The following is a 26,833-nucleotide window of genomic DNA, read 5'->3' as shown; positions in this document are numbered from 1 at the left end:
AACTATATATACGGAGAAATTAAATGCGAATATTCCACATTTACTGAGGTGTCTCCTTATTTTGTGACTAATATGTATGTATATTATATTTAGGTCTATCAAGCAGTCTGTTTGAAGTAAGTTGTAGTGTTCATTTCAAGTATACCATGGGAACACCAGCTTGCACACAAATACAACAATAACGATACGACTTTGGAACCTTAAAAAAAGAGCCTACACCTTCCTTAAAGGCCGGCAACGCATCTGCAAGTACCCCGATGTTGCGGATGTCCATGGGCGGTAGTAGTCACTGTCCATCAGGTGCGCCTCCTGCCCGAAATAAAACACTATAATATACCCTGCGTAGTTAAGCTTACAACTTAAATAAATACGATGTAAGCAGTAATAATCGGTTGAAATGATCACTTTGTAAAACATTTTCAAATATAAATATGACCATAAAATAATAATAAAAACTAAATTAAATTCAAACGTATACTTTTAGAAGAATTAAATATCATTTTATTGCCAGTGAAGAAATATTATTGTATCTTTGACAAAAGTTTGCCCTTTACTCGGTACTGAAGTTATCTCTGTGATCACAAAAGCTGTAATTTTGTTAAATTTCCCTTTTACTATCTTTATTGTGTTTTGAAGTATTTTTGAGTTTCTTTAGGCTTTACGTTTCCTTACGTTTTCTTACGCGTTTCGTTAGAACTCATTAAATTTATTTTAAGAAGATGAATGCGGAAATAGGTCATCCTGTAGAGATATTCTGTACGGAGAACTCGAAAATCATTTTGTGTATAGCGTTTAAAGTCTGATGATTAGATCAGACGAGTCATAGAGTGAATAAGGCGAAGTACTGGAAGTTTCGGTACACCTTCGTGGAGGAAGTAGATTAAGAATGGATGAGTGATCAATATGAAGACCTATAATGTATGTAACTCGTATCCCATAAGTCATAGGCGTTCCGTAACTTTTCCTCTGCTAACGACAAAGCGTGCTCAAAATAAATTTATATTCTTTGCGGAACTTACTTTAGCTACTTCTGGGCTAAGGCCTTATTAGGTTAGGAGCATATTCCACCATGCTGCTCCAATGTGGGTTGGTGGATTCACATATGGTAGAATTTGGTTGAAATTAGACTCATGTATGTGTTTTCCTTCATCGCCGAGCACGAGATGAATTATAAAAAAAAATTAAGCACATGAAATTTCAGTGGTGTTTGCCTGGGTTTGAACCCGCAATCATCGGTTTAGATGTACGCGTTCTAACTACTGCGCCATCTCGGCTCATTTACGAAACTTATTAATTATGCTATTTTCATATTTACTTGGTGGTAGGGCTTTGTGAAAATCCGTCTGGGTGGGAACCACCTACTAGGTATTCTACCGCCAAACAGCAATGCTCATTATTGCTGTATTCCGGTTTGAAGGGTGAGTGAGCCAGAGTAACTACATGTACAAGGACATAAGATCTTAGTTGCCAAGGTTGATAGCACATTGTCGATGTAAGGTTATTCCTTACATCAACAATGCGATGACAAAATGAATATTTAATATTTCACGGTGGTGACCATCCCATGGCATTATATTATAAACAGAAGTATTTTTTATTTTTTTACTTCTCTTGCGTTCTTTATTATATGGTAGGATGAAAAGATGGAATAGCAAATAGGAAGTGATAGAGTTCGCATATTCTTCTGACTGTCTTACTTTTCACGCGTCTTTTATTTTGACTATCCGTTTGGTTTCTCTTTTTATTCTTCTTCTATTAATCATTCAATATATCAATCAATTAGTCTACCTTATTATCAATACATCAATCAATCAATCAATACATTCTCAATGTTATGACTATTGATCATTCAGTTTGACAATTTACCACTTTTTAATTAATCTACCCATATATTAATCTAACGATGTTTTTTATAAAGGCGCTAGATTTAAAAATGTAGAAAAAAATTTTTTTTCAGATAATTTTTTTGTTTATAATCTTTAATGGCAAAAATGCGTATTTTTTGTTCATTCATTGACTGGACATAAGTTATTTATGTTTCAGCTGTTAATGCCATACATAATGATACGTTGACGCGTAATAAAAGTCGCAATTAAAAGCCTACTTATTCATTTAAGAGGCTTAACATTGTTGGTTTGCTGTTTATCGGTCCCTATAAAGTTAAAATTACTATACATTAACATTTGATTATACGAACCAGATAATTTACAGTAAAACAATGTATTAAAGTAATTGTTTTTCATTTCAGAGAGTTCATCTCACAGTTTAGATACTTAGAAGATAATTAGACATATAACACACAGACTACTCGGGAATTTTGTATAATAAAAAATACGTAAAAACACTTAACTTGTGGTTTAAGTTTATAATATAAACACATCTAAAATTATAAGTGACTGTTCGGTATGAGAATCTGGCTTCCGTTTTCCGCAGCTGAGCATTTTAGTCCGAGTAAAGATGTAGTCACTTTAAACATTGCAACTGCTCTAGCGACTGTTGACACAAAATGAATGAAATAAACGGAATGTTTGAATAAGTTGCAATGTTCTTAAAGAAGATGCTTCTCCTTTTTCCAGAATCAGCCTCTTTTCTCTATCTACTAGATCTACTTATAATAGTCAAATTAACGCCATTCAAATCAAATCAAAATCCTTTATTCAATATAGTAACATTACATTCACTTATTGGTTGTCAAATTAAAAACTACCACCGGTTCGGAAAAGAAAATACCTGATCGAGAAGTACCGACAAAAGTAACTCAGCGGGAACTATTTTATCATATTTTTTTAAATGTTGTCTTGTGTTCAGCAAACCATTTTAATTTTACATTGTATAATTTAAAAAAAAAAACATTTGAAATTGCTCAGAGAAAAAAGGTGGGTTTAAAAAGTAGCTTATAAGAAACTTGTAATTCAATCACTTTAAGAAAGAAGAAGCCTTAAAAAATGTCTAATTTGCAAAGTACAAAAGAACTATTATATTTCATATGAGGGAATCCGTGTAACTTTATTAGAGCGATTAACGATTCAACAAATTTTACTACAGTATCAGCTAAAGCTAACAAAACATTATTTCTTTAGTGACATAAAATTAATTAGATAAAAAAAATGTACAATGATAGACCTTGTAATGTTCGATTATATTTCTTATAATAGTATCCGAAACTAGTGCGCATGTAAGTATCGCACCACCTTCACCATTCTTAAACTGTATTATTATAACCTTATCAAACTAGCAATAAAAAAAAAAAAGTAAATCGAGCGCATAAAGAATACATGAATGCAAGAACTGAAACACTTTAGCTGACTGACTCAGTTTGACGTCGGTCGTCGTAGAGTTCGGACGTGTTATATCGGGACTGTATCTGTTACTCCGATAAGGTATACGTGAATATACTTTTAATTGTTTCGTTATCGTGGATTATTTACATAGAAAACGCTTCCGATATTTCAGTTACTGAAAAATGTATGTGATGTGAGAGTTAATGTGATATTATAGATTGAAGGATGTGATTACGGTGAGTAATTAATTAATAACTGGTGGATAAACGTTTTTAAATGAAAACATTACACATTGATATAGTTTGTCAAAGTTATACTTTGAGTTATCAAACAATGTGTAATACTTTCAATGCGTTTGACTGGATATTTCGAAGTCGCGAGATATAAAAATAATTAAAAAATTTCGAATGGATTTGTTTTGTTATTTGTTTATTATTATTGTATTATGCTATTTATTATTAATCTATACATATTATTGATTATTAGATTTATTTTTGTACAAAATATTTTATCAAGTAACCTGATGGGATGATACAAAGTATATGATTTGTGTAATGTAATTTGGTCTTTGTTTAAAACCAAATATATAACAACATTATATATAATTAGTCATTTTATTATCAGTAATTATTAATATTATATTAGTTACAGAAGTAACTCTTTAAAATATTATTATCTATCCATATATTATATAATATTAAGTATTTTTTTCTGTACATAATATTAATTATCAATACAATTTTAGAAACCAATGAAAATAAATTTATATATTTTATTTATTTATAAAATAAAAGAAAAATATAAAATACTTGTTTTATAATTAATTTCATTCAACACTTATCTCAAAGTGGCATTAGTAAAACCTTTTTCTTCTCAGTTTCAAAGAAGCGTCTACGAATTGTGCAATGCTACGTGAGCGTAGCTCGCGTAGCAACACCGCTACGTCGCTGCTACATTAATATGCTTAGCGACTGCACTAAAGAATACTAAAAATTTTAAGACTAAAAAGTTTGAGACTTCTTATGTAATCCAGTGGAAAAATATTTCCTTATTATTAAATAATGCTACTTTTAAGTTTTTTGGATAATAATGAAATGAAAGCTTATTGTAGTTTAATTTTAATTCCACTAAAGATGATTTTATTCAAAGTTCATTTACAGGAATAAATAATATTATAATAATGAAAAATGTAATAATACTTTTGAGATTTAACGATATTACAATCTTATATATAAAAATAAGTGGCATTTTTCGTTGTCACTTTACAACTCAAGAACGGGCTCATCTATGCAAACCAAATTTTCAGAGTTTGTTCGGACTATTTAGTTGATGGTTTATGTGAAGTTTGCACAAAATCGGTCGAGTGGTTCTTCATTTATCACATTTTTTGTAACAAATGATTTCAATAAATGGCGGGTCATTTTGTTAATGGAGATTTTTTAGACGGTTAATAGTCTGTCAAATTAAAAGTAAGTATCAATTAAAAATGAGTACACTCATCCACCAGTTTTAATAGGTAATACGTCTTAATTCAATTTATTATTTCCAAATAACCCATGGCATAGCATTAAATACTGGCATGTAATACAATTTCTTATTTTAAAAATGATTGAGCTGTCATTAGAAATAATACAAAAATCAGTTAGAACATCGATTTATGTCTTAAAAAAATATATTACTGAATTACTAGCTATTTAAAAACTAAAATCATATAAATATTTATTTACGTTTGTCGATTTAAAAGTAGCGTGTACTTCAATTTTTAAATTTTACTCAGTTTTTTAGTGCGCTGTCGGTGTTTCATGTAGTTAGCAGGCTTTATTTGAATTAAATTGTCAAACGCATTATACAAACGGTAAGTTTTGAACTGTTGAAGTGATTACATGTATGCGTGTTTCTAAATTTGAAAAACACAGGCTGTGTATTTTATTATTTTATAATGGATTATTTTATTGACATTTTTTATACATTGACAACGAATGCAGTTATATAGGTACAGGTTGAAATTTTGTTGGTTGTTTTCCCGCAAAGAATTGATTTAGTAGTCAATACCTACTCCTTTTGTATTTTTATTTTTACGCGAAACTGAATCGATATCTTGCGGGAAAATAACCACCAATATTTCATCCCGTATATTTCCAGACACACATGTATTAATACTGATACGCCACTATTAATGTAGCAATTTGTTTTCAATTTCATTTTTTCTTTTGTATATGAAGGATGAAGGATCAATGCCACGAGCCAGACGAGCAAATATAGGTCGGCGAACGCGTAATACAAATTATGTGACATCACAAAGACGATCACAGACTGCAGATGAACGCACACAAGCTAATGCATCGCAGCGTGAACGTAGTTCACGAAATAGATCTGCTGACCCTGTGCCTGTACTGAATCATCCACGGCGATCACGAATACGTCGTGCTACTTTGACTGAAACGATGTGGGCTGCTTTTAATTACAACAGTCAGATTGATTATAGTATGTACGGATACATTGGAATGATGGACGTAATATGTCCACATTGTGATGCGGCAAAATTTTCAGGTGAAACGCCCGGCATGTGTTGTGCTAATGGCAAAGTTAGATTGGCAGCATTAGAAATTCCACCCGAACCATTATATTCATTAATATCTGGGACATCTCAAACATCGAAGCATTTTTTGAGTCATATTTAACAATACAATTCGGCATTTCAAATGACTTCTTTTGGTGCTACTAAAATTATTAGAGATAATTTCATGACGACGTTTAAGGTAAATACTTCAACCGGATTATCCCATATTTATATCAATCTTAATCGTAAAGTATTCGATAGTTTTTTAATTCTTATCCAACAACCTAAAATTGCATACATGTTACAGATTCAGGGCCAGATTTATCATCAAGTTGGTTCGTTATTGCCGTACCCCGACGCTGATCATCAATTTTTGCTAATTTATTTTATTGGTGATAAAAATCGTGAATTGGATCAACGTTGTACAATTGTTTCTAATACAAGACGAGAAATTATTCGAGAGCTACAATGGTTTTTCCATCAGCATAACGCATTGCAAATGAGTCGAGATGGTCCAGTGGTTAGATCGCGTGCATCTTAATCGATGATTTCGGGTTCAAACCCAGGCAGGCACCACTGAATTTTCATGTGCTTAATTTGTGTCTATAATTCATCTCGTGCTCGGCGGTGAAGGAAAACATCGTGAGGAAATCTGCATGTGTCTAATTTCAACGAAATTCTGCCACATGTGTATTCCACCAACCCGCATTGGAGCAGCGTGGTGGAATATGCTCAAAACCTTCTCCTTAAAGGGAGAGGAGGCCTTAGCCCAGCAGTGGGAAATTCACAGGCTGCTGATAATAACGCATTAGTTCAATTGTTTAAAATTGCTCTCGATTGTATGCCATCTGATAATCACAAAATCGTAATAAGGGCTGATAGAACACCTTTTGGAGAGCATGCCAGGCGATTCAATGCACCGACAATTGATGAGGTTGCAATTGTAATTGTTGGTGATCAAAGAACATTCATACATTATTAGAAGGTGGTCGAATCGCACACTCTGCATTAAAATTGCCATTGAATGTACAGATGATTGAAACTCCAATTTGCAATATTTCAAGAAATTCTGCTATGGCAAAAGTTCTGCGATTAACGTCAATTATTTTATGGTATGAGTGTACAATGTCGAATAAAAAATCACTAGAAGAATTTAATCGAACAATGCAAGATTTACGTGGTAATCAACAGCTTTTTGGTGGCGCTTTGATATTACTGTCAGAGGATTTTCGTTAAACATTGCCTGTCATTCCTCGATCAACTCCTGCTGATGAAATAAATGCCTGTTTGAAGTCATCAGTTAATTGGAGATATGTACAAAAATTGGCACTAAACATTAATATGCGTATTAACCTACACAATGATCCAGCTGCCCATGAGTTTTCAAAACAATTGTTAGAAATTGGTGATGGCAAAATACAAATGGATAGGACCAATGGATTGATCGCTATATCGAACAATTTTTGTACTATTGTGCAATCGATAAATGAATTGATTGAATGTGTTTTTCCGAATATTCTTCAGAATTATATAAATCATGATTGGTTGAGAGAATGCGCCATTTTAGCACCAAAGAACATTCATATCAATGCTATTAATTTTCAAATTCAAGAGAAACTGCCAGGTGTATTCACGACATATAAATCAATTGACAGTGCTATGAATCAAGATGAGGCATTGAACTTTCCAGTTGAATTTTTAAATTCATTGGAACCGGCTAGTATGCCATTTTTTTTTAGCATTAGCAGCCTGTAAATTTCCCACTGCTGGGCTAAAGGCCTCCTCTCCCTTTGAGGAGAAGGTTTGGAGCATATTCCACCACGCTGCTCCAATGCGGGTTGGCGGAATACACATGTGGCAGAATTTCGTTGTAATTAGACACATACAGGTTTCCTCACGATGTTTTCCTTCACCGCCGAGCACGAGATGAATTATAAACACAAATTAAGCACATGAAAATTCAGTGGTGCCTGCCTGGGTTTGAACCCGAAATCATAGGTTAAGATGCACGCGTTCTAACCACTGGGCCATCTCAGCTCTTGCCACCGCACTGCTTAAATCTGAAAGTTGGTTCTTTAATTATATTATTGCGAAATATTAATCCACCAAAACTGTAATGGCACCAGATTGACAGTGAAAAAGTTATTGCCAAATTTGATCGAAGCTACGATCTTAACTGGTAAATCTAAAGGTGAAGTTTGTTTGATACCGCGTATCCCTATGATTCAAACTGATATGCCATTCGAGTTCAAACGATTACAATATCCTGTTCGTTTATCATTTGCGATGTCCATCAACAAGGTCCAAGGGCAAACACTTCACGTTTGTGGTGTGAATTTGGAAGAATCATGTTTTTCACACGGCCAACTTTATGTTGCCTGTTCCAGAGTCGGTACCCCCAGCCGTTTCTTTATTCACACTCAAAATAGAAAAACCAAAAATATTGTTTATCCAAATGTTTTGAATTATTTTTTTAAATAGCTAGCAATTAAGTAATTTTTTTTTTTTTTAAGAAATGAATCGATGTTCTAACTCATTTTTATATTATATCACTTTATACGTAGCGAAGCATGTACCGGGCCGCTAGTTACAATATAAAATAAACATATTCTTTATTTTTTACCAAAAATCGTTTAAGAGAACACAATCCCAGGATGAATTGACCTTTTGTTTTCTTTGAAACTTGAAACCGGATACGTATATATACCAGTAGCTGCCTCCCTCGATAAATCGCCAATACCTACATTACAAAACAAACCTTTGAAAATAAACCAATTTATACTACTCTATAAGTCTACATATTTCTCATAAATGGATGTTCAGTCATTAGTTTAAAATTACAATACATTGATTGATCGAAGCAAGATGGTACAGTGTATCAGACACACTTCAAGTCCGTTCCAGTACTATTGAGTGATCACGAGTATTTATCTCATGCTCGGCAGAGAAAAAAATATAAGGACACTTAGATATGTCGAATGTCTTCCAATCTGGACTGCGGCGTGGCGTAATATTGTGGATCCAAAGTATTTCCTCGATTTGAGAGGAGGCTGTTGTTTAACTCGTCTTTGCTTAAATGCATGATAATTCAAATAAAATAAAATTTTAGTCTTTTTTTTTTTTACTAAATAATAGCACTGGTATATATGATTGATATCATATATATATATATATATGATATCAATCAGAAAATCTAGTATAACTTTAATTTTAAGCAATTTCCATAATTAATAATTAGTTAAGTTTGGATTAATGATAAATTATGCCATATTAGTTGTTATCTAGTTATTTATATAGTTTAAATAGAATAATTAGTTCTTATCATGTTGTTTTAAATCGATATAAAATATAATTAGTTCCATTTTAAGCACCCCTCATATAAAAAAGTGTGTATGTAAAAAATCCAATTTGAAGCCGTATATTGAAGCTACTGATTGGCTAATAACCGTTTTGGGACAAACTCTTACCTCTGAGATTTTTTTTTCCATCTATATTTTGGTTAATAATAACATTATTAATATTTTATTTTTAGTTGACATAAGCTCACACATATACACATATCAAAAGTGTATGTGGCTTATACACATTGTGTACAAACATTTTTATATTCATAATATGTATATTTTTATCACCACAAAGTACAATATTTTTGCATAAAATGATTATTATCCTTTCATACAGATGACCTATTTACACGCTGGCTTAGAATAAATATTCCACTAAGTTTAAACTTGGTAAAGAGTTTCAGGTGTAACAATAATAAGGACTGACAATTTGACGTATCCTCTGAGGTACGGCGGAATAGCAACATCCAGACTTCAACATGATATGAGATATAGCCCAGCACTTGCTACGCTTACAGTTAGACAGATAGACTCCTATATATAAACGACTTAAAATTTGAATTAACCTATACAGCTATTTTTTTATTTGTTTATTTTCTACTAGCAGAATACCCGCGCAAAATGTATAAAACTTGATAGTACATTAATTGGTTAAAAACATATTTAAGTTAAATTAGTAGTAATTTTATGTCAAAATCTCCATACAAATTTTCACCCCCTTTTTTACACCCTTGAGGGATGATTTCAATAGTAAAACTAACCTATGTCCTTCCCCGGGTCTCACACTATCACCGTGCGAAATTCCATCAAAATCCATTCAGCGGCTTAAGCGTGAAGAGTTAACAGAGCTAGCTACTTTTGCATTTATTATATTAGTAGGGATAATTATTCTTGGCTCTTGTACTAGTCGAAGAGGATTCACGATACAAAAAACTTAAACCATCGATTGCGACGCTCGCCAATCAACTTACTATTGAAGTACAGTATAGTGTTAGAGACTAGCCCTAGTCTCCATACGGAGCTACGTCATAGCATATCATAATTAATTAAATCATTAATAATATCACATTATTATTATTATTACATATTATAAATATATACAATTATTATTGTAATTAATTGATCAATAATTTGTACAACTTTAGTTAATATTATTTTATATGGAATAACATTTAATACTGGCATGTAACACTATTTCTTATTTTAAAAATAATTGAGCTGTCATAAGGAAAACAATTGGATGATTGTGAGGGGTTTGTAAAGAAATATAGAGAGATTGGAGCATGATTGTAAAACATAATTTTATTTTGCCATCCCGAACTGCAGAAATTACAATAGCTATTCGGTAAGAACACATTCGAACCACAGAACATAATCGTGGAATTTGTGTGATATAAGATATTGACTGTAATAATTATGCGTATTATCGGAAGTTGATTTTCAATAATTTAGTGAGACACGAAGTGAATTCCGGCAGATGCAGGATAAGCTAATTGGCGTTCTAATGCGATTGCGAGGAATTTGCCCTCGCTCTTACAAGCACGTAATAGTATTGTTCTTTACAAATTGACGGTGGTTAATCCTTCTTGATCTTGTTTTTGTATGCAGTAATGTCAATGATCTGTGCAATACAGTATATTTTCTTTTTTTTTTTTTTGTTTCAAAGTATAGTTATACATATACAGTATGTAATTCTCTTTAATTTTTTTTAATGAAAACAAAGGTATTCTAAATAGAATATTCTAGAAGATACAAGATTATAAAATAAACATTCTCAGATGATATTTTTATTACGAAGTATTATTAATTTTATTAAAAAATTTATTGATGACTCACTAAGAACGGATCTTAAGAAATATTTTTTTAAAGGACGCTGCAACAATCTCGTTCGAAGGACGTTATTGGTACGTGTCGCCCTGAAAGCTAACAATAAATTTATACAAATTTGCGCGTCACTAGAGCTGGTATGAGATAAAAGTAGGCAACAAAATTACAGAATAAATACGAGAAAAATAGTAACAGAAGGAAAAAGTGTCTCGCGATGCGAATTTATCACCAATGGAATCAGTTTGCATAAGTTTTATCTTGTATCTTCAATCTTTTCGCTTTGTGTGATTTGGTTTTTCTCTGTTAACCTTTTCACTTTGATTAAACTCCGCAATAATTGTGTAAAACTTGTGCTATTATTAAGTATGAAGAAGCGTTACAGTTCTTATTGAGTAAATCAATTACCCATTCGGAAAGATAAATATATACCTGGGAAGTATTGGAAACAGAAAATCGGGAAAATTTTGTTTACAATAAAATTCATCTATACATATATATACTATATAAAATTTGAGTGTCTGTTTGTAATATTAAAATAACCGCGTTTTACTAAATGCATATGTATGTATACACGGTACATATACTTAAATAACATTTTTTACAATTTTTGTCTGTCTGTCTGTCTGTCTGTTTGTTCCGGCTAATCTCTCGAACGGCTGGACCGATTTTGACGGGACTTTCACTGGCAGATAGCTGATGTAATAGGGAGCAACATAGGCTACTTTTATTTTAGAATTATATGTAAAATAATAATAAAGTCACGCTTTTTTATTAAATTCAAACGCGCACGAAGTCGCGGGCACAACTAGTATTATTATAAATTTACTTGAAATGATCCGAATGCGACTATGTCATTCCCAAAAATATAGTTTTGTAAGTTTCGACGGTATACGAGATTGGTGTTATAATTATGAAAATTTTTGTTTTTTTCTCTGATCTGATTCTGGGATTATCTTGGTATAGCGAATATGTCTATTTTGTAATTAATTATTTTAAACATTCAACTGTTTAATTTATTTAAATAAATCTAATATTTAATATATTACAATATAATACAAACAATATCGGGACAAGCTATTTCTAATTCACGGTTTTTTACATGCACTTAATAAATTTAATCTTGCAATACATTTTAAAGCACTATCCAAATTGGATAGTATGACGCCAATTTTCATTTATTCGAATTGCTTAAGATTAATATGATATAATGATAAAGACTAAACAAAGCAGTACTATTCTCTGTTTTTCACATTTTTTTAGGAAAGCTAGGAAAGCTTTAATGTCATCATAAAAATCAAATGGAAGTATAAAAATATTTTAGAAATAATAATACGAATAGTATGCCAAATATCTATTAAAAATAATCACGATTAACTGAATTAGTAGTTTTTCATAATGTGAAAATTCCAAACTAATCAGATTAGATTTTACGTGACTACGGAAAAAAAAACTCATAAATTTAAACTTTTTTTCGATATTAGTTTGACGTATGTTTTGTAGAGCATGAACATTTTAAAATTTAAAAAAAAAAGTTGAAGTTCGATTAACGGGTTTTACTCGAATACTCAAATTCTAACTAAATATGCCTTTTGAAAATGTGTTTAGAAATAAATATGTATTCTAGTATTAATTTTCATATTTTGATGTAGGGGGAGATTTATATTCCTAACAGCGCCAATGTTTAAGGACGGTGATGACCACGTACCATCAGGTGGCACATTTGTCCGTCTACCAACCTACATATATTTTAAAAGTAAAATTTAAACATGAAAACTTAAATTGAATGAAGAATAATAAATCTAGATTTTTTTTGTTATATGATAACAGATTTTTATAAATATTCAAAAGCCTTGCATATTCCATAGTTCGAAAGAGAGGAAAAACGCAAATTTCGATAATGCAGCGGTTCTTATTCATAACGGCGAAGAGTTGTGAAAAAGTTGTCTACTTTGTTGAAAGGAGAATTTTATTTCTAGTAAGTGATTTGAGCATTTCTATTTTTACTTAGAAGTCGATGTTATCAAATTATTTTAATAGTTTCTATTTGCGTTTAGATACTTCGTTTAAATACATACGTATATAATACTTAAATTTTATTAAGATTAAGATTACTTAGGCACAGTATGGAAAATTGGCTACGCGCTACGATTACTCGTCGAATTACGCGTTCGAGTTCCACGTTACGGTTACGCGTTTTATGCAAATGTGTGAGAAATTAATCTGTTTCATAATAAATGTTTTCGGGTAAAATAATTTTTTATATTGTAAATAAAAACTAGAACTTATGTATTTTTTTATATGAAGTTTATGTATTAATAATGTCTACTTACGTTTCGGAATTTTTTCATCATTACTAACGCGTTACATGTTAAAGGTAAATTCAAAGTACGATAAATCAAACAAGTTTAATTGATAATCCGAACTCAATTCAGTTTTCACTTGGTTGACTTACAAACCGAACCGTCTTTGTGAAATACATTATTATAAATATCTTTGAGTGAGATTGTATAAATTAAAAAATATATATATATGACATATTAAAACTTCAGTAGGAAATGCTGACGAAACACATGAATGGTATATTGCCGAGTCCGAATTGATACAAAACGAAAGGAATTGTTACTTATTCGAGATATTTCGCAATTATCATACGTATTGATCTCAAGCGTTCACTTTATTAATACTATCTTTATTCTCAAAGATAAAGGAGCAAATTCAAAGGAAACAAGTGGCAATGAACTTAGTTTCTCGATGGTTTTATTGATAGAGCATTTCCAAGTAGTGGTCTATCCCTTTTCAACTTTGTTTTAGACAAACCCATTTACATCGAATGTGATTTAATACAAAGACTATGTTTGACTAAAGTGTGACTATTGCATAGGCCCACAATACAGTCGACTCACAAATTCTGCAAATAAAGGTCAATGAGCTGAGATAGTATAGCATAGAAGACGTGACTCTTAACAAATTATTTCCTTCACCGCCGAGCACTTTAATAATATATATAGGACTAGCAGTTGCCCGCGGCTTGGCTCGCGTGGAAGTTGTATATATTTACAGGTTAACTTAAAATATTACGTTAATTTAAGACCTCCTTGTATACCACATCGGTGTGTATTTCACCTCTTAGGGTAAAACATCGGGAACGCTTAAATGCGGATCTACCGTTTTTGAATCAGTATCCCAAAAATAAAGTTTCATGCTCATAACTTCAAAAATGACGGACTTTCATACAGACTTTCAACACCTATTTCATCCCCTTAGGGGTAGAATTACCAAAATTTCTTCCTTTGGTGGTGTACTGAATAAAAAAATCCTACTCACCAAATTTCATGACCCTAACTTTAATAGTTACTTTAATAGTTTACTCTCGGCGATGATGAATCAGTCAGCTAGGACATGTTATTTTATATAAAAAATAAATATACATATATTGATATATAGTGGTTTGTCCGAATAAATGTCTGAATTGAATTATCTTCAGACAAGATTTCTGTTTTATCGACGTATTTTTCGCTATCGTTTGAAAAGAAAAACAACAGTTTATTAGTCCGTTTGTTTAAAGCGTAATTGAATTCTAATAGAGCTCGGCGTAAGTCAACATTGAATAGAACAAAAGGATTCAACCTATTCAGTAACAAATAATCTAAACGGAGTCACGGAATAACGAATTGGTTAAAGTTTTTTGTTCTCATGGATTTTTATTAGCATATAAAATTCACTCCTCCCAGTAGACAAGAATATGGTAAAGTAACAGACTGTAAATATCCCACTGCTGGGCAAAAGCGTCCACTCCTTCTTGAGGAGAAAATTGGGAGCATCCTTCACCACGCTGCTCCATTGTGAGTTGGTGGATACATGAGGCAGAATTCCATTGGAATTAGACACATGCAAGATGTTTTCCTTCATCTCCGAGCATATGTATATTATAGACACAAATTAACTGTATTTGAACCCTCAATTGTTAGTTAAGATGTACGCGTTCTAACCACTGTGTCATATTGGCGCGGCAAGAAAATAGTAATTAAGCAATATTATAAAAATATGCCAGAGTAATGAATATGCCAAGCAATACGACCGTTGAGAGTAATTAATCTCCCTTTATTAAGTTTAATTATGATAATTTTTCGACCGGTGTCAGAAAGGTTGTTCAAAATAAATAGGGCGAAAATTTACGAAATAATTTTACGAATCCACTAATTAATAGCCAATCAAACCTTTGTCTTCGAAATATTTGGTTTCCGAAGACATTATTACTTATTTATCGTCGGCTTGTATATCATAAATAAAATCTATCTAAATAATTATACTATAAATCAAATCGATTTCGGCAACAATCACAAGATATGAATTCAATAAGACTATTTAATATTTTCCAAATAAAACTGCGGCGGATCAATCGTTTAAATGAATTTTAGCCGTTTTATCGCCGCACTTCAAGAAGTATAAATCATTCGCTACTATATTAATTCACAGTCACCCATAAGATTGAAGTTTCCACTAGCTCACCATTAAAACCATACAATAGTAGATATATTAATACCTATACAAACATTGATAAATAATTTGCAGTAGAAGAACCCATGTAACATTGATGTTGTGAGTGAATCGATTTATATTATTAATAATAATTTAATAAAAGCTTTGTCTAATGTACAATGCGTAATATCAGTAATCATTGCATGATAGCAGTAATCATTATACACAGACGTGATATTACCATGAGATGTTTGTCTTTTTGATGTTAGTAAAAAAGGTGTGCCTTCTAAAAATATTTATACAGTAATTATTGTTTATCTTTACTATAAAAATATGTATCATTTGTTTGTTTATATGCGCAACAGGAACTAATTCTTTCTAGTAAAAATCAACAGTATTCCTGTGTGCTATGAATTATATTTATATCAAACATTTTTTGTAATAAACTGCAATCATGCATAGCCGTGTTTTATGGGAACATAATTCTAAATATATTCTTTTTTAATCTTGTTGATTAATGTATACAGAAATTAAACGAAAATTCGTTTTTGAGTAGGCATTTAGATAATGGCGTATCAGACTCGGCACTTTGATATGTAACTCATACTGCTGTAAGAAAATTCATAATGTTATCTTACTTAACTGTGCTTAACTTAATGAATAAAGATTCTAATTTACGTTTGCTTTGAAATATTTTCTTGTATTTAAAACTACTCTTTCGCTATACGAGCAATTCATAGAAGCGATATTACATTAAACTCTGATTTTATTTTTGTTTCATTGAGTGGAGCTAGTAAATGTTTCAAGCGTTTAAACAGTTTTTGAATACTAATTAATTTTCGTAAACAGAAATATTCGACTTTCAAAAAAATTAAATGTATTTGATTCTTCATAATTATTAACTGCTGTATAAATATTATTTAAATCAAGAATTATGACTAAAGGCAAAAAATATGTATCCTTTGCTTAGGAATCTTTTTGCTTATATATTAATAAGTGGGTGCAGGAGCAGGCATCTGAAAATATTGCTAGCTGACTAGCATATTACAAATCACTGAAAGTAGTCTACAATTCTACATGCATCTTTATTAATATAGGAATTATTAAAAGAATCGTTAAGGAGCATTTGTGTGCTAAAGGATATTACAACACTAATAACTTCTTAGTCGATTGCACACCTTGGCAATGAGATGATCGCCTCCAAGCTGTTTCAAATAACGAAAGTATATTGATTGTTATTGTACATAAAATCAATAATAATTGTTAAAATGAAATTTAAAAAAAAATACTCGTATATCCCGCTGAGTTTCTTTCGCCGGTTCGTCCCAGGTCCGAGGTGTTAATTTCCGAACCGGTAGTAGATTTTTGACTTTTGACTTTGACTTAAACCTTAAGTTCAATATATACAAATGTGATTTAAATATAGCTACTGTATAAATTATGACCGCGAGGAATGGTGGCAAGGATGCTAGCAGCATTTCCCCGTTGAATCGCAATTCCGATACTCTGGGCAAAAAAGGAACCAGCTCCTGTCACCAGTGGTGGCAATAAGGCGAGGTGTTATACTTTTAGTGAAGCTCTTTGCATTACTACTCCAAGGTCAATGTTTCAACAGTAAATGGGACAAAGACATAATTTGGAATAAGACACGAATATTTTGATCGTTCGTTCGCTTCAGCTGACTAAATTATATAGGTATGTATCATAAATAAAAAAGATTTCGTATAAATCACAAAAAAATATTTCTATAATATTCTTAATAACAATTTCATTCCTTGACCCATAATACATCAACTAATGTAATTGTCCTTGCATGACTTGCAAATCTAAAAAAAAGTAATATTTCATTTTCCAAGATCTATTTCTTGGAACTATTTCATATAATATACAGTAGATAGAAATATTCCCTATTCATAGTTCTACGCTAAATCTGACGTTACATTTCGTTTTACAAATATGTTATTTATCGTAAATGATTACCGATGAATTGTTTTCTCGAAATATACGTCACAAAATAATTATTTTTAACTTTAAAACTTGCAGACTGTTTTAAAAGTAAGGTAATCACGACGACTAACCCTTTTTAGAAGCAAAATGATATTGTTCATTATTAAGTGAAAAACTTATCACGCAGTTACTATCATCCAAAAATACTTAAGGGACTTTTTAACAAAGTTCATCTTTTAAAGGCGGTCTCGGGAATGTTAAATATACAAGCAAATAAAGCAACAAATTTTTAATTACAAATTATACATAATTTAAAATTGAATGTTCTATTACAATGAAGATATTTACAAAATAAAATATAATTAAAATTTACTTTTAGTAGGATAAAAGGGATGGTAAAAGGTTTAAAATGATCGAAGTACTTCCATCTTTTATTACATTTTGTCTGTTATTTGATACATTCGTTTCAATCGGACGACACATCTTTTTCGTGTTGTAATTGTCAATTTAAAAACAACCACATAAAAAAATCTAATGTTCCAGTACGTTTTGTTAACATCCTTAATGCATGGCTTTTGAAAATATAATTAATAATTATTAAATAGTTTTCGAAATTCAAAAATATTAATAGATTCTACCGTACTTAAAAATTTTAACAGATTTGAATGAATACTAACTCCTAGTAATAACACAGAAGGAATTAGAAATATTAAATACTTAATGGTAGGCAAAGGTTACTTCATAATATAAACCCACTTCAAGATTGCAAGGAATTAGTATTAAAAGAAATTTTTGTATTTTTGAAGTTCAGAAGTAAAGGTTTTTTTTAATTTTTTTTTTTAAACAATTAGTTATAAATATTTTTTTTATTTTTCTATAAATGAACGCGATAACTATAAATATATTTATATCGCGCCTTGCGAAGCGGGCAGGCTAGCTTGTTAAATTATAATCATATTAAAACTGTCCGTTCCGACTTCATATGGGTAAAAATGATATAAAGTATTAAATTAGTGTTGTAATTTTCAAATATTCTATCTAAGCGTATTCTTGGGGTATATGATAAGATATTTTTTTTAAATTTCAGCGGTCTAGATCTTGTCATTTTGGCAGTGTTTGATCGTCAAGTCTGGGTAGGTACCGCCCACTCATATTATATTCTCGGTCAACTGATGGTAGAACCCTCCATAGACATTGGCGCCGTAAGATATTTTAACCACTTCTTGCATCGCGGATGCGCCACTAACCACCACCTCCACCTTGGTACCTAAAATGTTAATCCTTTATAAATGTTGTAGCACTGGCTCACTCATCCTTCAAACCGCAATACAACAACAACAAACGCTAGCTTGGAGTTAGAATAATTGATAAGTGGGTGGTCCCTATTGAGGTGGCCTTGCACAAAGCCCTTGCATTGGTGCTATAATGGTGCTGGTAATGTTTATAATACAATACATATAATTATATATACATATAACTTTATATATAGGGTGACTTTCTCAAAATATATTTTCTGAGTTTTAATTTTATTGTTCTACATGTACGTTATGTCCAGACATTGATCACCGCTTTATCACCTAAATGGTAGTGAACAGATATAATAAACTAATCATTCTCAGACGGAAAAAAAGCATGAAATCCCATAACACTTTTAGCGAAATCGGTTAAAAATGTGATCACAATACCGGCATCAGTTCTCCACGGCTAATACGAGCGAGATTTATAACAGGGCTCCGAGTAAAATGGAAGAAAAATTATACGAATCATTTTCTTTTAAGAGTAATTTTTTGTTCAGGTATTTCTTGTATGTCCTTTATTGTATGAATGGATCCCCCTTTTGATACATACCTTATAGAAATAGTCTATTATCATACTTTTAAAAAAACATATTACATATATTATATTTTATTACAATATCGAAATTATTATTAGTGGTGTTGCGAAGAATTGATCTTTTAAAAGATTGAAATTATTATTAGCGGTCGGAAGAAACTACGATAAATCCACCAGTTCAATAATGTAACCGTAAGATGATACTCAGATACTTAAATTCTAGAAAATTCTTAAAATAAAAAGAATTAAAAAAACTGTAGTATAATTTAAAGTTAAAAAGCTAGCAATGGTCTACTTGAAACTAGAAATGGGTGGAGTTGAATCGATATATATTTAGTGTTTGGCGGCCCACTATGATGAAAAAAAACCTATTAACAATACATAGATATATTTTTGGACCATTTGAGCTTGAGATTAGTTTTAATACAAGGACCAAAGTCACAAATTTTAAGTATAGTTTCTGCCCTTCGATCTTTTTAATTATTTTCAATACAAGTTGAAAATTTTCGGAATTTTAAGGGGAAATTACACTAATTAATATAATATAATATAATATGCATTAATATGACGGTTCGTCCTGTGATGACAACAAAAGACAAAAAATAAATATTTATCATATAAATATACGAAAAAGTTTTATATTAAAAACGTCTGTTAATCTGATAATTTGAATTTTAATCCATACGCTGATACGGTTTAAGACGGGTCACCGCGTTATTGGTTCGCTTATACGGTATTAAAAACTAATAATTTATAGGGATTACTGGAAAATTCCGGGAACGTTAACAAAGAATTATTTTAATATTTATAATATCATGTGAAACTTGTGTATTCACTTGATTGCTTTATACAAGCCTGTCTGGGGTACCACCCATTAATTTCAAATTCTATCGCAAAACAGCTACATTTAGTATAATTGTAGTCCGATTTGAAGGGTGGGAGAGCCAGTGTAACAACAGGCCCGTGGGTGGTGTTAAGCATTTACCATTTGACAGCCTTTCTTCTAACTTTAAGTTAAAAGAAATGTCTCTGTTGTTAATAAGAATCCATTAAAAAGAAATTATCATAAATCATACGCCATTTGCTATTGTAAGCTGTTCTTGATTGAAAACTTAAACTAAATAAAACAATAAACTGTAAAGTACAAAGGCAATTTAATTGATTTGAAATTCGAATTAATAACTTCGACTGTATTATTCATTCAGCGTAAAGCGATTGTCATTTGTTCTGAAAAATATATACGAAGCATCGAATAGCTGATCGCAGCGGAAGATAATGCACATTTTATTTAAATTTTTATGTGAAAATCCAACGATATCCTTTTATTACACTTTTCTCGTAATTGGGAAACGTGACATCAACTTGATGTGGATCTGATACATGTATTTTATGAAGTTAATCATTATCGTGTCATAAAAATGTGTGTTGATTTTGCAAGCGCAGTTTTATATATTGACTTTGTTGTCCGCAGTATTGTTCGGCATTTTTTTTAAATAGTATCCTATGTTTCGCATAAGCGTTAAAATCATATTTATTATATTATAAAACGGTCAAGTACGACTTGAAGAGGAGAGAATTTCGTACTAATTTATAGATTTTGGTTTTTTTTATTGGTGTTCTAAAAACTATGAATAAATCCCGTATTCACATTTTTTCTAAAATGTTGGTTACCCTAGTAGTTGCAAAAATAAAAAGGAAGGGGATCTCATAATGATTGTCAAATAAAACTTCATATATAAAGAGAACGGCATTTGATATGTTTCATGGGTTTTCTTTTCAACTATATACTACTATAAGAATTGTAGTATGTAGTTGAAAAAATCAAGATGCTTACAGTACAGAATAGGTCATAGGGTACCTGACATCTGACATGATTCATTGCACATGCAGGCGAGGTCGCAGGTCGAAACGAATTGAACAATAATCATTCTTTTTCTATATATAATAATCAACCTTTCCTGCCTTTTTCTCGTTGAATATTCAAAAAAATATAAAATAATCGTAGATTTTTATCACTTTTAATCACACGCAAATCCGTTTCATATGTAAAGCGAATAATGACTTTACATAATTCAAGTAATAAATTAAAGTATAAATTTTTATTATTGAAAGAAACGAAATCTACATCGAATAAAATTGCAACTCAATTTTTATTTTATTACGTTTTAAAAAAGAGCTTTCATTTCGACGCAAGAATACTGCATTGAGCTTTTTTATTTAATCGAATCGAATAATGGAATTTAACCATCAATTATTAAAAACAAATTAACACTCCAATGAACAATGTTATTTGTAATGAAGTTACGAAATATATACATTTAAGTGCAAAACAACAAAAACGATTCTAATTAAAGAATTAAGTATTAATTAAAAGTAAAGTAACATTCCACCACGCTACTCCGATGTGGGTTGGTGGCTACACAATACACATATTATAGATTTTCATCAGACAGATGTAGGTTTCCGTATAATGTTTTCATTCATCGATGAGCACGCGAATAATTATAAACACAAATTAAGTACTTGAAAATTTTGTGGTATTTGCCCGGATCTGAACTTGCAATCCTACTTTAATATTTACATATTCCAGCAACTGGGACATGAATGGATCCATGAATTTAATAAAACAAAATCAATTAATTAAAATAAATTTAATTTACAAATAAAATTCAAGACATTGTTTAATTTTGAACTCGAACCCGAAGCTATTCATACGGAACAGACCATTTATATCTAGACCACATTTTCAATTAAAGCGTATATCAATCCCTTTAAATCCGAAAAAATAAGATACAAGGATGAAACCACAAAATTAATTAACCCAGTCATTATATGGGTTAGAGAATGTAGCCTTTTTAGCTCTAGGGTTCTTTTCGTTAACAATTTGGTATTCGATGCCCGGTACGGTATTAGCATATTAATGAGCGAACGTGCCTCTCTCGGCTGAAACTAACATTTCTAATTACTTTTGTCATGACTTCGACTTTTTAGGGCCCTATGGAATTTAATCCGATTTTTGGTTTTACAGCTGCGGTTAGCGGCGTTTTCTGATTGGGCCTGGGATAACGCTGTTACGAATGTATGTTTGGAATTTATGTTGATTTTAAATGAGATTGTTTTCAAGGATGGTTGATTTTCTTTCTTTATATTTAAAATTAGCTTTTACCACTCTGTGGAATAGGCTTTTGCCAGCGGTTTTTCCGAACCGATATGACTTGGTAAACTTCAAGAAAATAGCTTACTCATTGAAGGTACTTACTATCATTACTTAAAGGCCGGCACGCACCTGCAAACTTTTCGGTGTTCCAAATGTCCATGGGCGGCCGTCATCACTTCGATCAGATCAATTGTATCATCTCTTTCTCCTGATCATTTGCAACCTATGCCATAAAAAAAACTCACAGGTATTTTATTCTATAGACAAACGGCATACTAATTTTCATTACAGTTTAATTCAAATGTTTACATTGGTTGTCGTTCACCATAGTCGTGAACAGACAAATAATCATATGATATAAAACGAAAGAGAAATATTTAAATAACTCAAGGCATATTAATTGAATAATGGTTTATACATATAAACAAACAGTGTTTATAATTCATTCCATTCTTGGTAGTTAAGAAAAATAAGACGAGACGATGAGTTGCGTGCAATTCGAAGTAAAATTTCGTAGTAGCGACGTGTATTTCGTAGTAAAATCTCGTAATTAAATTCTTTTTTATTGGCTAATGTGAATTTGTCCAGTAGTGAGATTTTTAGTATGATATACACATGATGTTAACTTTTCAATTCTTATATTATTCTTATTCTGCTATTTATTGTTAAGCGTTACAAGATATATTTTATTACGTAAGTCGTAAACAGGTGGGGATTTTAAACACACATTACTCCACACACAAACTCCACACGGCTCGTTTAAAAGGTTTTTCGTTCACATGCCACGCGTGTTTTTCTCATATAAAAGGGTTCTTGGATAATACACCTAGCAAAATATTTTAGTCGAATTTTTCATATTATTGTCTTGTTACTAAACTTCTCTTTTAGTTTAATAGTATTTTATCCGATTTTTAAAGTTAACAGTGTTACGCTCTCGTGCTTTAGAAAACATTTAAATGCATTGATTTTACGTAAATCATATATTCGTGCTCTATACTATATTCCAAAGTTTTCTAAATTTGAGAATCAAAGCAGTGGTCAAAAATCTTGTGTGATTTTATAGGTAGTCAGATTGGACACTCTTTGGTAAGTAGTTAGCACCACATTGTAACTGTAAGAAATCATCAAGCAGTACAAACGTATTTTTTTGAATTTACATTAATAATGGGTGTACCATAAGGATCAATTGTATGTCCTTTTCTTTTTCTTATATTTATAAATGATAATTTCTATGTTATAAGTATTTGTTATAGTAAATTGTTTGGTGACAATACTTTATATATTTTTTAATTTAATACAGATAAGACAATACTTTATATATTTTTTAATTTAATACAGATAAGAAACGGTGTTACTTCATTAGTTTTAAAAATAAAACAAAAACCTACATGTTAGATAGCATCTAACGGCGCAAAATTTCAAGCTAACATTGAATAGTAGTGATCTCAATGTAATCGACGCTCCGGTATTTGAGGGTATCACTTAAAACTCGAAACTTCAATGGAATCCTCATTTATCGGCCATAGCTGAGAGACCCAGTGCCGAAGCATACACGGTTAAAGTTAGGGAACTAACTGATGTTGATACTGCTCGATTGGTATAATTCATTTATTTTCATTGTTTTATATCTCACGGAACATAACTTTAATGTTTCGCAATAGATGAAACCTTTTAGTTTATAAAACAAAGCTGTTAATAACCTCGGCTCCCATCGGGATGTTTATGTTACTAGGACCTTTATTCAATAAAATTTAAAGTCACTACAAATTCTGAATGTTACTTTTTATCTATAAAATAGTAAAGAAGGTAAAAGGTTACTTTTTCTTACAATTAATTATTTATATAAGTATATTCTTTAAACACGATAATGTTCCAATGTAAAGTAACAGCCTTTAAATATTCCACTGCTGGGCTAAGGTCTTCTCTCCCTGTAAGGATAAGGTATGGAGTAATTCCACTACACTACTCTAAAACGGGTTAGCGGATACATATCTGGCAGAATTTCATTGAAATTAGATACATGCAGATTTCCTCATGATATTTTTTTTAACAGTCGAGCACGAGATTAATTATACACGCAAATTAAGCAATTGCAAATTTTGGTAGTGCTTGCCTAGGTTCAAAATTAAAATCAAAATATACTTTATTCAAGTAGGCTTTTACAAGCACTTTTGAATCGTCATCTTACAAAACTATATTAAGTGAAGCTATCACCGTTTGAATCCGCAATCACCGGTTAAGATGCAAGCGTTTTAACCATTAGGCCATATCAACTCAGTTGCTATCTATCTTCCATCAAGCGTAGTTCAACATGAGTGTATTTTGATTTCATCAAACTTTATGTATATATAAACTTTAATATAAAATGATTATTATCTTACTTTAAACATTTCTGCCCGTTCAATATCTTTTCGATCTTATTTCTCATATACTAATACTTTTTCTACTTAATATATCCTTTGAAGTCTCAAGTGCAGTACGTGCTAAGGATCTCAATATGGCAAGTTTCGTTGTAAAATGACATCTTAGAAGATAGTTGGTTGTTCAACGCCGGTATCTTATAGACTAAAAGAAAGCCCATTTTTATAAGTAAAATATATTATTAATATTTATGATAAATATGAAAAAATATATGCTGAAGATAATGGAATACATTATTACAAAGCAAATTCTTAATTGTGCTCCAGATTAAAAAAATATATATTTATTTTTTTGGCTTAAAATTAATAATCTTTCTATCAAAGAATATAAATACATATTATTAACGTTAATACTTTATTGTAATTACTCTAAAGAATTTGTGTTTATATCTTTGCGCTCGATGTAATCAAAAGATAAATGAAATTTAAGGGCTATTAATTTTTTGATCATCTTACAAATATTTTTTAGGCTATAATTAATTATATACCATAGTTGCAAAAAAAAGTGGGTGGGTGCGCCATCTGTGGGTGCCAGTATACGACACATGATTTGTATTAACATAATATTTCAAACCTTAAAATCGAATGTAATTTTATGGAGCATTTTATTTTATTAATCGCTTCAAATTTGCTAGTGAAAGAGAGAGTTCGCTGATAAATGCGCGCTGGGCTCCTCTGATTAACTAACTTCATCTCAACCAATTTAGTCTTACCGCACACTGGAATATAGTTACAGCTGAAGATGGTTAAAATCTATTGGCGCGCCTCAGGGCCTCGAATGCCGTTACAGCAAATGTCACGATACTCTATGACACGAATTATCGTGGCATTAGCCTTATTCTCCAATGTTCTCCTCCATTCTCTACTCCCTTGTGTGTGCATGTGTGTGTACTTATAATAATAATAACAAATATATACTTGTTTTAGTACCGAAATTCAATATTTTTATCTATTTTACTCTGCATTTATTAAAATACGATTTATAATTATAAATTATTTCAATAGACATTCTGCCAGGCATCCCGGGAACTGTAATTATTCTTTAATTTCGTAATATACTTGTGTTAGATATCTGATTTGCCTTTTATTTTCTTATCTGTTTTTCTTTCACCAGTTCTGCTCAGGTCCGAGGTGTTTATTTCCGAACCTGTGGTAGATTTTTAACAATAGGAGGGAGTAACGCTTCTTTATTAAATAAATATTTTTGACTTTGACCTTGACTATTTCAACAAAGGTACATGGGTACGAATACAATATCATAAAATACACTTGTAGAAAAAAAAATGGTCATTATATATATTTTCCTCTTATAGATATTTTCATTAGCCAAGTTACTCAAGGCACTCGCCAAAAATAGCTGGCATAAAACGTTATTATAAAGTTGGCTATTAAAGCCAAGATCAACGCTTTTAACTAGCTCTGTGATGGATCACAACCTTAACCCATTTATTGCAATCTCAAAACCCTCAGCCACTTAATAGGCATTTATAACTTTTAATACCTTTAAAATATGTATCTTGATGACAGAAATAATTACATCACTTTTAGTAAATGTTTTGATTAAAACTTCCAAATTATTTTTTATGTCTTACTTAGAATTTATTTTACTAAATATATTTAAACAAAAATATTTGTTTTAACATTTGTTCTACATATTAAAAATCCATACAAATATATTTAATTTTTATTTTCACGTGGAAGCTTATTTTTTTAAAAACGAATAATTAACTCAATAATTGTAAACCTATCGATGCATGGAACATTTTCTTATTTGTTTCGTTAAAAATAAAACAGATAAATATAAATAGATAGATAAATTATCATAGAATACATTTGAAAGCCTTAACGGTATTCACAAGGAATTGGAGCGTGGACAAATGACATATGCACGCCGCATACGACTCTTGTTAACATATTGATTGGATCGGTTCTAGACGTGTTATGTGTACCTAACACGGAGATTTACGATCTCAACTACGAGCATG

The 26,833-nt window shown here is 31.0% G+C and overlaps 1 protein-coding gene across 1 annotated transcript in view; it reads left to right on the top strand.

Moving 5' to 3' along the window:
- Nucleotides 1-3,316: 3,316 nt before the first annotated feature.
- LOC113401928 (uncharacterized) overlaps nucleotides 3,317-26,833 on the top strand; it is a 156,695-nt gene continuing 133,178 nt past the window's right edge. Inside the window, exon 1 of the mRNA XM_026642006.2 lies at nucleotides 3,317-3,517. The gene's annotated coding sequence lies outside the window, so the exon portion shown is untranslated. The remainder of the gene's footprint in view (nucleotides 3,518-26,833) is intronic.

Source organism: Vanessa tameamea, chromosome 23, assembly GCF_037043105.1.
Source record: "Vanessa tameamea isolate UH-Manoa-2023 chromosome 23, ilVanTame1 primary haplotype, whole genome shotgun sequence".
In the NCBI taxonomy this organism is placed as follows: Eukaryota; Metazoa; Arthropoda; class Insecta; order Lepidoptera; family Nymphalidae; genus Vanessa; species Vanessa tameamea.
The sequence above is the reverse complement of the archived record's forward strand: the minus strand, read 5'-3'. Positions and strand labels throughout refer to the sequence as shown.